General features: G+C 51.7%; 1 protein-coding gene across 1 annotated transcript in view; it reads right to left on the minus strand.

Annotated features, from left to right (window-relative positions):
- Rara (retinoic acid receptor alpha) overlaps positions 1-8,880 on the minus strand; it is a 43,097-nt gene extending 34,217 nt beyond the window's left edge. The window contains exon 1 of the mRNA XM_048791955.1: positions 8,774-8,880. The gene's annotated coding sequence lies outside the window, so the exon portion shown is untranslated. The remainder of the gene's footprint in view (positions 1-8,773) is intronic.
- Between the last annotated feature and the right edge of the window lie 1,691 nt (positions 8,881-10,571).

Raw genomic sequence — 10,571 nt, forward strand, 5'->3', positions numbered from 1 at the left:
CTAGATTTGTATAAGAGACAGCACACACACACACACACACACACACACACACACCACACCTAAACCTGGGAAGAGAGAAAGAAGAAAGAAGATGGTGAAATATGGAAGTGAATGCAGTGCCCTCGCTGTCAAGGCCCTATCTCATAATTACTATTTTCCAGGATTAGCTGGATCTGAAAGCTGCGTGACCTTGAGCAAGTCAATTCCCTTCTCTGGACCTCAATTTTCTCATTTGTAAAAAAGGAGCACAGGAATAAATCTCCCTCAGGGACACCTCCTTCCCCCCCCCCAAAAAAAAAAATACTCTCCGGTTCTTTAGGGTCTGAGGAATCCTGGCCCAACCCAACCCCCAGGACTTATTGAAGTAGTTTCCCCAAAGTGGATAGCCCTTGATCTTCCAGTAGGGGCGACCAGGAGTATCCATCTATGCTAGAAAACCCGGACTCAAGCTTCTCTGCAAGGTTGGAGGACCCAAAAGTTTCTCATTTATGTTCCAGCTGGACAGGATCTGGATCATGCTTCATCTGCAGTCCCCAGTCCCCAAACAGCCAGGAGCTCCCTCCCTGCCTGCTACTGGGTTTGGGAGGATCATATCCCCACCGTTAGCAGAACCTTCCTGGGTGGGTGGGTGAAGGGATCAGACTCACTCTCACTAGGGAACAGCCTAATGAGTTCCCTAGGAACGTTCCACCGCCACGTTCCAGGACAGAGAAGTGGCCACAAGTGTCCCCACAGGACTTCCCACTGGAAGGGAAGTGCCACACTCCCAAGCCATCACCCGAGTGAAGAGCCTCTCATCCTGACCCGCCGATCCGACAACCCCCTCATGACAAATTAGGAAAGGAGGCCAAGAGTGGACACCGGGTTTTGTCCACGGTCGCACGGGTTGCAGAACCGGCTCTAGAATTGAAGTATCTGGTTGCTCTCTCTGTCTTGTTAGCCCCCTAGTCTTGGAAGGAAGCAAAGGCAGGATAGGTCGGGTCGGTGGGACGCTAAGCTCAGAAGTCCGCAAGGGAAAACCTTCACGGCAGTGCGAGCAGCGTTTCCCCAGACCCTTTCCTGCCTGCTGGGCTGGGACTGTCTCCAGCTCCCGTCTGGATTTCCGTCTGCCGGTGCGAACCGCCCGCCCAGTCTCTCCCGCCCTGTCCCGTCCAGATCCATCCGCAAACATGTGCTCAGCCGGCAGGAATGCGCCAATGGCTCCCAGATGTGGACGCTGACGCTTAACCCCTTCCCCTCCATCCCAGCCCCCTCCCCCAGGGCCTTCCAGCCTAAGCCCCATCGACCACAGGGGCCTCCACTCAAGTAAGGATCCAGCCTGCCAGGGGAGTTAGAGCCAGCCCACTTCCAGCCTCTACAAGCTTCTCCCAGCCAGCCTAGTTCCTACCAGCTGAGACCAGAGGGGAAGGTTCATGGACTGAAAAATGCAAGTGGGTATGCACAGTTACACTGCCTCCAACATGTACGACCTTCACATACACCTGCCAGCATAAGGATTCAGGTACATTCGTGCACGCAGAGATTCAGACATCTTCATACAAATGCATACCTACCTGCACATTCAGAGAACAAATGTATACACCCTCAAAACACATGTATGCACATCCAGCAAGAACAAGCACATGCAGACATGTGTACACACACAAGGGCATGAAGCAGAGGGTGGGGCATGCTTCTGAATCGACACAGCAGTAAGCCCATGTGCAGATGAGGAAAGAAATTCATGCACACACAAACCCACCCCCACAGAGGGTCAGACACTCATAAGACTGTGCCCATATGTACAAACACATAGCCAGCACACCTTTGGGGTATTCCCTCCCCAGGGCACCCAGTACCACCTGTCCGGGGTCCAGTCTTACCCAAAATTGACTCCTGGAAGCAGGAGAAGTTGGGGGAGAAGGAATTTCCAATCCCCAGTAGCAGCTGAACTCCAGCTGTGCTGGACTCCAGCTGTGCTGAACTCGAGCTTCCAGCCCCTCCCACCAAGGACCCTGATAATGGAGAAGAGTGCTCAGGAAGTGGCAGCAGAAGACCAGCAGAGGGAGAAGAGCCACCAGGCAAGAGGTACCTTAGTCTTTAGGAAAGACACTCCTCCAGGAGGCCTACCCTTCCCCTGCATACAGGAGATAGGCTGGCAGAGCATCTGAGCCCTGGTTTCGTGAAACAAGGATCCCTTTTCAGACTGACAGGAAGCCAGAGAGAGCTTGGATAGGTAGGACATCCAGTGACAGGTCCCAGTAGTCAAAGGAGATATAAAATAGCCCTAGGAGAGCCCACACTTCTAGCAAAACAAGACCTTCTCTTCCCATAGCCTGTGGGAATGCCTCTTTAGGCATTTCATTAAGTGGAATCTAAAGAGAGAATGGGAAACAGTTGTCTCTCCAAGACCACCTGGATGCAGGTGGGGTAGGAGACTTCTACTGAAACCAGCCCCATCTGACCCTTCTTTTCCCTTGCCTCCCAGATTATTTAAAAAAGGTGTTCCTCTCACAGTTACCTTCAAGGCACCATCTCATTTGACTCAGTCCTGAGGGGGCAAGGCTCTTGTTTCCATTGTATAGATGAAGAAACAGACTCAAGGGCTGAGGTTGTGGCTCAGTTGTAGAGCACTTGACTAGCATGTGTGAGGCACTGGGTTCAATTCTCAGTACCATATATAAATAAATTAATAAAACAAAGGCTCATCAACAATATATATATATAATCTCAAAAAGTAAGTTACCTTTCCAAGTTCATATAGAGCTGGGATTCAAACCCCAGTCCTTTCCCCAATGCCCCCTGTGCCCAACCCTGACAGCATTTACGCCAAATCAAACATTCCACATCATTCTGTAGCCTGCAGCTTCTTCCTTTAACCTCTCAACAGAGCACATGGGAGAAACACCATTCTTGCCTAGCTTTGCAGGTTTATGGGTGGGGCCAGATCGTGCCAGGAGAGATCTGAGAAAGCACTAGGGACTACACATATAACACTCCCCAAGCATGGTGCCCACCTGCCTAGCAGGCATGGCTGGGTGACTCAGCCGCATCCGGGGGAGATGCCAGGGCAGTGACTCACCTACCGAGAAGAGCAGAGTCTGGCCCTTTGCCAGCCCCAGGACAGAAGCGACTTAGTCACCACAGGGACTGCACTGCCCTACAGGCATGGTCCAGGGATCAGGGACAGGGGCAGGCTGTGCCCTTCCATGGTTACATGCGCCCCCTGGTGAAGGTAGGCTTCAGCATCCTGGAGTGAGCTGAGGCTGTGCCTGTCCCTGCCCCTCACTACTATCTACCCCCATCACACCAGGCCCTGCTCCAGTGCTGACAAGTTCTGTGAGACCCCTGGGCTGCTCTGCCCTCCTGCAGCCTGCCCCCTGCCCATCACTCACCACCCACTCTCCTACCTGCCCCACCTCCTTCTGCCACCCAAGTTGTACCCAGGCTGAGTCTCCTTTAACATGTCCTGGCAGCACCCCTGCCCCCACAGCCCCTCTCACCCCCCCACACATACATACACATGCACTTGCATATACTTCTGCCAGTCTTGCTTCTGCCAACAGCTGCTGAAGTTGTTGAGAGGGAGGGAAATCAGGAGGGTGGGGTACAGGGATTGAGTTACTAGAGCTAATGGGGTGGGCTGTCACCCAATCCCTTCTCCAGCTAGTACCCCCACCATCTCCCTCACCCACCTGCCTCCCTCCCCACCTCTGGCTGGCAGCCTACTGCCCTTTGAGCTTCTCCACCCCCACTCCACCCAAACTAGGAAATAAATGTTCAAGAGTATTTGTCATGCTAAGACCAGCCCAGCATATGAAAGAGAATGAAAGAGACAGAGATGGACATAAAGAGTAATTCCTGTGCTCAGTGTTCTGGCTCCACACTAGGTGTGTGTATCTATATATATGTATGGAAGGGGACTGAGTAACTTTAAGAGTCCCAGTGGAGTTGGTGAGGCCCAAGGGGAGTTGACAAGCTGAACAGCCTCAATCCATTTGCACTATTGATTTCTCACACACTGCAGCAGGACTGATGGGAGGGGCATGATAAATCAGCACCCCCATACACAGAGAAACTGAGTGGAGATGGGGGAGGGGTTCCTGCACCATAATTTGTGACCTACTGGGAGCTGCTTGGTGGGGAGGGGTGTGTGGCAGAGGAACCAGAGAGGTTGAGAGGCAGGAGATAGGATGGGGGAGAGGGTGTTGGATTAAGGGCTGTCTGGAACACCTCCTCCCAGCTGAATCTGATTTGAAGAAAGAAAGTGGGGAGATAGATGTACCATGCTTGGTTACACAGACAGGGCCCTGGACAACTCCAGGGAGCACCATTCACTTCATAGTTCAAGGAATGGCTTCCTGTGCAACTGTATGACATGGTGGCCCTCGGGGAGACAGAACACAAACTGAATTCTGAAGGACCACAATTCCCCACCAAATTTCTCCCCCTATCCCCCTAACTCTCAAATACCCACTCCTGCCTCCAGGCTTCAGAGGAGGGCTCCCTTCAAATTAGTGATCAAGAACTGGGGATATAGCTCAATTGGTAGAGTGCTTGCCTCACATGCACAAAGCCCTGGGTTCAATCCCTAGCACCACCAAAAAAAGAAAAAGAAAGAAAGAAAACAGACTAGTGATCAAAAGCCTGTGCTAATCTCTCCACTCCTCAGACCTGCTCCCTTCCTTTGTTGAGGGGAGTGGCAAACCAGGACCATGACCCACTGGGCTGTTAGAGGGAGGCGCTGGTCTTGGCAGGAGGGAACTCACAAAGGGCTCTGGAGAGTTTAGAGACTTGTGTCCAATGTTTTCCATCTGTCCCTAACTCATCCTGCAACTGTGGGCAAATCCCTGACCCTCTCTAGCTCTCTAAAATGGAGCAGCTGGAAGGGACGTCCCTTCTGTAAGGTGTCTCTAAGCCCCATAGCTCGCCAGCCTGTGAGTGTATTGGAACCTGTCCAGCACCTCCATTCACACCAGTGGCCACAGACCACCCAAACAAACCCCAACCCCAACCTCCTTCCAGCCTGGGCATGGACTCTCTCCATACAGTGGAGACTTAATAAACAAAACAGGCTGGGGTTTACCTAAGACCCTGTATAAACAAGCAGAGAGGGAAATAGACTATGTGTGCTGGCCTGAGGTCCCCCTCCCTGCAGCAGGGGAAGGAAATCCAAGGAGGTGTGGAGAGGGAAAGTGACCAGAGAAATGACCAAGGGGCCTGAGTTCATGTCTCAATGCAGTCTGTGGCTGGTTGAGGGTCCTAGGGCACACCACATCCCCCTCTAGGCCTCAGTTTCCTTCTCTGTAACCTCTGTAACCTTGGTAACCTCTAAAGTCCCTTCCAGTTCCATAAAGTTGGACAGAGAGCCTTGAAGGGTCACAGGACTCCCCCTGCCAAGTCCAGCCCGTCTACCTGGTCAGACCCTTCTCAGCAAGCTCTTGCTCATGCTCAACATGCCTCAATCTGTGCCCCCACATACTCCTTTGCCTGCCTCTTACCCTCACCTTGGCCAGCCCCTCTGCCTGCCCCGTGCTTTTCTGCACGTCCCTCCTGCCAGGGGACAGACCAACTAAAAATAGTCCCTGCAGCCTTTCTCGCCCACAGCTGCCCAAAGAGCAGGAAATGAGGGGGGCAGGGATGCTCATGCCCTGTCCTCCCCCACCAACTCCCAGCTCAGAACCATGTCCAGCACTCCAACCTGGGGCCAGTGCCAACTTGGCCATGTCAGGGGCATCACACACCCCTTCCCTAGGGGGAGGTTTGCCCATAAGTGCCTACATCACAGAGCTGCCCCTACTCTGTGGGAGGAGGAGAAAGGACGAAAGTGGTCTAGAAGGAAACCTTCCCAATTTCTGACAAATCAGTGCCAACCACATTGTGGGCATCACAAGGGCAGGTCCTGGCTCCACTGGCTGCTCTTTTGAGGCAGAGGGAATTGGTGTAGAGAAGTTTGTGCCAGTTTTCTTTATCCTGACCCAGCTGGAGGGAAGACAAATAGTGCCCCAACCTCAATTATGCTAATCCCCTGCTCCCCAAAACACACGGGTGCAGATACAGGGGTTTCCATGGCCACCCCAGATACCATGGGGAAAAAAACTAAAAAGGATAGCAGAAGATATTGGCTACCCACATGTAAAGATAGAAGCCTGGAGGCGAGAACAGGCCATGCCTGCCAGGTTGGGCATGCGCTGCCCCCAAGCTGAGTCAGAGGCTATGAGGGAGAAGCCTGGGTGCTATGGTGCCAGGGACTACAGTGCCCTCACCCCACCCCACCTGGGATTCCTGACACCTCCCAGTCCTAGGGGAATGCCCTCCCTATACAGGAGGCAGGAAATCAGCTTAGTGACTCTCTGGAGGCCTGCAAGGGAGCCCGGTCCATGAAGCAGGCGGGAAACCCAGGAGTCCTGGCACCTAGCCCAGAGAGTGAATGAGAGAAATACCTCAGAGGGGAGGAAATGACCCAGATGAACGCAGACACATGGTACCCCCAGCAGCTCCCAGATGTGACCCCATAAGAAGGTACTGGCCAAAAGGGCTGGATGGGAAAAATGAATGTATTTCTCAACAAGAGGAGAGAAGAAAAAGAAGCCAGAGGAATTGGAAGCCCAACTCTCACCTCCTTATCAAAGTCAGAGGTACTGACATTAAGGTCATCAAATACTAACAGGGTCCTCAGGTGCCCAGTGTGTTTCCCCTGCAGTAATCTCCATCCCCTGGCCTATTTGTTACTGAGCTTCCTTTGGCACCCCTTCCCTGGGGCCAAGCCAAGCAACCAGTCAGCAGGCTCAAGGTGGTGCTCAGGAGGCCTGGGCAATGCCAGGGGCAGCCCTCATACCATCCTCCCACTGGCTTCCCTCCCGCCAGCTCTCAGCCACCACACATATCTCAGCTGTCGAATCCGATTAGAGCTCCTGCCCAGTGAGCCGGACAAGGAGGCCACTGGGCAGGGGAGAGACAGAGACAAGGACACAAAGCAGGAATGGCAGAAGGAAGGTGGAGACAGGGCTCAGGGGAGTAGCTGTGGAGCCTCAGAGGAAAAACAGCAGGGTGGAGAGATCTGTACTCCGACCAAAGTGCTCTGGAGACACCTACAATCTGCATTAGGGGAACTCTGCAGTACCTGGGGCAACAGCTATGCCTGTTTCCTCAGTCCCCCAGATGGACAGGATGGGGGAAGGAAACTGAAGGCAGAGAGACTGACCTAGATTTAAGAAAAAGGATCCCATCCTAGAATCTTTCAGCCACAACTCCCATTTGCGCTGGGCTTTACCATACATTATCTTATGGGGTCTTAATGGCAGTGTCCCTGCCAGGCAAGCCAGGCTTGCTATTGATAATTTCTACAAATGAAAAAACTGAGGCGTGGAAAAAGGAAAGACTATAAATGCAGAGTTAAGTGACCCTGGGCTGAGTTTCAAATTCAGGCCTCTGATTCCCGATTCGCTGCTCACACTCAATCTCTATTTTCTTTCTTGGGTCGAAAGCAGAATAAAGTCTGAAACTACTCCATTATCTATCCTTTCCTCCAAATACAACCCTCAGGAGACTCGAGGAGCCATGGAGGAATACAGGGTACACTTTATACCCAGACAGTTACCGGATAGGTCCATGCCACCCACCCCCACTACACACTGAGAACCTGAGGAGTTCCCTCAAAGTGTGACCAGTCTCTATCACACTTCTCCATAGTCTACTACTCCCTAAGGCAAGATACACCCTTACACATGGTTTCTCAGACAAGTCATTCACCCCTTTTATAAACCCACTAAACCAGAATATGCTCTAGATCTTCAGAAAGCAGGGACTGTCAGCCCACAACAGAAGAGAAAAATATGCCAATATAAACAGTAGGTGAAATCCAGACCTCTTCCAAAGAGCCTGCAGGAGGGCAGAAGCTTGGGGACCTCCCAGCTGTAGGGTAACACCAGGAGCCTGAGGCTCTGAAAGCCAAGGAGCCCAGGGAACTGGCATGGCTGGTCAACGTCCCTGGTCTTGTCTACACCCCCTTTCCCAGCCATCTGGACTGAGCCTCTTCTGGCCTGGGCCATATTCTGGGATCTCTCCTCTGAGATGCATGCAGAAACCTCTACCCAAAACTTATAGATCTTACACCACATGGTCTTTATACATATACACACACACACAGAGTGGAGGGGGCTTTTTTAAATCGGCATTGAGGTATTGGCAGGAATAAAGGCTCTAAGTTGAAAGAACTTACCCTAGAGGAAAAGGTCACCAAAATGCTCATAACCTCCACTACCCTTTAGCAAAGCCCTTGGCTACCGAAGTGTGACATGAACCTGGAAGGAGACATTTGATCCCCTACAAGGTGAGTAGGGAGTGGGGGCAAAGTCCTGAGCTCTTTGGGCAGGAAAGCAAGAGAGAAATCCCTTGGGAAGGCTCGGATCCCTCAAGCTCTTTCCACTCTTTCTGTTACCCCAACACTTGCCAATTATCCAGTCTAGGTGAGATGGGGGAAGGGGTATTGGGCAATACTGCAAAGGTGGGTACAAAGGGTGTGGGGCCTGGGCAGACCTTCCCCCAACTTTCCTTTCTTAGAAAATGAAGAATGCCTCAAGGAAATGTGGGAGGGGTGCTGGAGGGTGCAGGGGTTTTGATCTTTCAGACACCCCACTGTTCCTAGGCTCCCACCTCCCAGGACTACAGTGAAAAATGGGGGAGGAGGGATGAGAGCCTGAACTGGTGAAAAGGGAAACGGCAAGATCAGAGGCAGAGGGGCCGGGCAAAAGGTGGCAAAAGGAGAATTGGGAAGGGGTGTGCATGATCCTACCTGCTCAGGTGTGTGCTGGCAGGGGGGCGATGGGATTCCCAGGAGAACCGGGGAAGCCCTCTCAGCTCGATTCAGGATTCCCCCCTGCTTCTGGGTTAGGCTGCTGCAAGAAGCATAGGTTCCCGTTGGGTCCTAAAGTCCACTCTCTAAACAGTAGTCTCTCCCGCCTTCTACTATCAGCTCTGAAGTCCTAAGGTGCAGAGCTGAGGACCCATGGGGGAGAAATAACCCACTGGAAGAAAGGTGAAATCAGTCATAGGCTAGGGACAGGTATATTCCTGGTCTCAAATAAAGCATATGAATGCTTTAAGCTAAGGATAGGATGGCAAGGGGTAGGAGGAAAAGACATTTTTTTCCTGCCTGCCCTGAGCCAATGGATTTGGACCTTTGGTGCTAGAGAAGAGGTTAAGATCTCTACCACTTGTGCTGAGCCATTCAGCTACTCAGAATTTGAGGAAGGAGATGTTATTTTTTGATGGATACTCATTTCTGTCCTCTTCCTCAGAGACTATAGCAGTCTCCTTCATTCTGCCCTAAGTGCCTAGGAGGCCATGCCAGGGGAAAATTGATGGTCAGCAAGTAAAAATAGCAGGATGACTTAGTTGGCAGCTGGAAACCTGCAAAAATCTTTTGTTTAGTTTTTGCAGTGCTGGGATTCAAACCCAGGGCTCAACACATGTAGGTAAGCACTCTACCACTGAACTACAACCCACGCCCAAAAAACTGGCAGAATTTTATCACTAGACTGAGGAGTGTGTGTGTGTGTGTGTAAGTGTGGGGTATACCAATATACCTATACAGGTGAAAGTCTGAGAGGCTGAGGAAGGGGAAAAACCAAAAAAGATCTTTGAGCTATATCCATAACTAGAAATAGCAACTGTCAGTGGAAGAAAAGACTGCAGAATTAAGAGGTCAACTAGTGTCTTGACCCAGCCCTCAACAGGGTTCTGGATCTTTATTACCAAAATGCACAAGTTAAAGAGTATTTTTCCCAGGTATCATTTTGGATAAACACAGCGGGTAGAGGAACTCTTAACACAAAAGATCAGCTTCCAGGTCGCTGACTCAGTTTAGGATAGTCAGTTTGTTTGTAGCTCAAAAGGGAGAATTCAGGTGTGGTGGCCCAGGTGGGCAAGGGAAATAATGGGTGAGAAATCAGCACAATACTGGACTGAGAACATTTTGCAAGGAGAGTTACACATTATCTCCAGCAGCAGAGCAGGGAAAATGTCATGGGGTGAAGGGCCAGGGGAAGTCCAGGACAGACTTGAGGGAAGGGAGAAATCATGGCCTCTTCCTAGAAGGGGAGAGGGCAACAAGGCCTCCACCCCTTCTGTCTTGCCGGAAGAACTAGGGAAAGGAGCTAGACAGAAAGAATGGAGGGCCGCAGGGTGGAGTCCATGGGGTGAACTTAGGTCAAGCCTTTCACCCTAATGTGCCTCAGTTCTCTCCCAGCTGTTAAACAGGGCTCTTGGTTCTTCCCAGGCAGTTAATGAGTGTTTACAAAAGGGACTTGGAGATCCTCAGATCTCAGCTGGGCCACAACTACAGTTATAAAGCTCAATAAGGGCTGAGTGTTACTTGGGGAGGGGAGGAGCAGGGGAAGAGGGAAACAGACTACTCTCTTACAAACTAAGGATGAAACCAAGCTCAGAGAGCAGCACAGGCCCAGCTGCCACAGGATATCCTTGTGCCCATGGATGGAGGTCACACTCCACCCCCCCACCCCGCACCTCTAACCACCACCAAAGGCTGGCCTCCAGCTAGCTGTAGGCAGAACCCAGACGAGCAGCTGGTC

This window comes from Marmota marmota, unplaced genomic scaffold, assembly GCF_001458135.2.
Source record: "Marmota marmota marmota unplaced genomic scaffold, marMar, whole genome shotgun sequence".
NCBI lineage: Eukaryota > Metazoa > Chordata > Mammalia > Rodentia > Sciuridae > Marmota > Marmota marmota.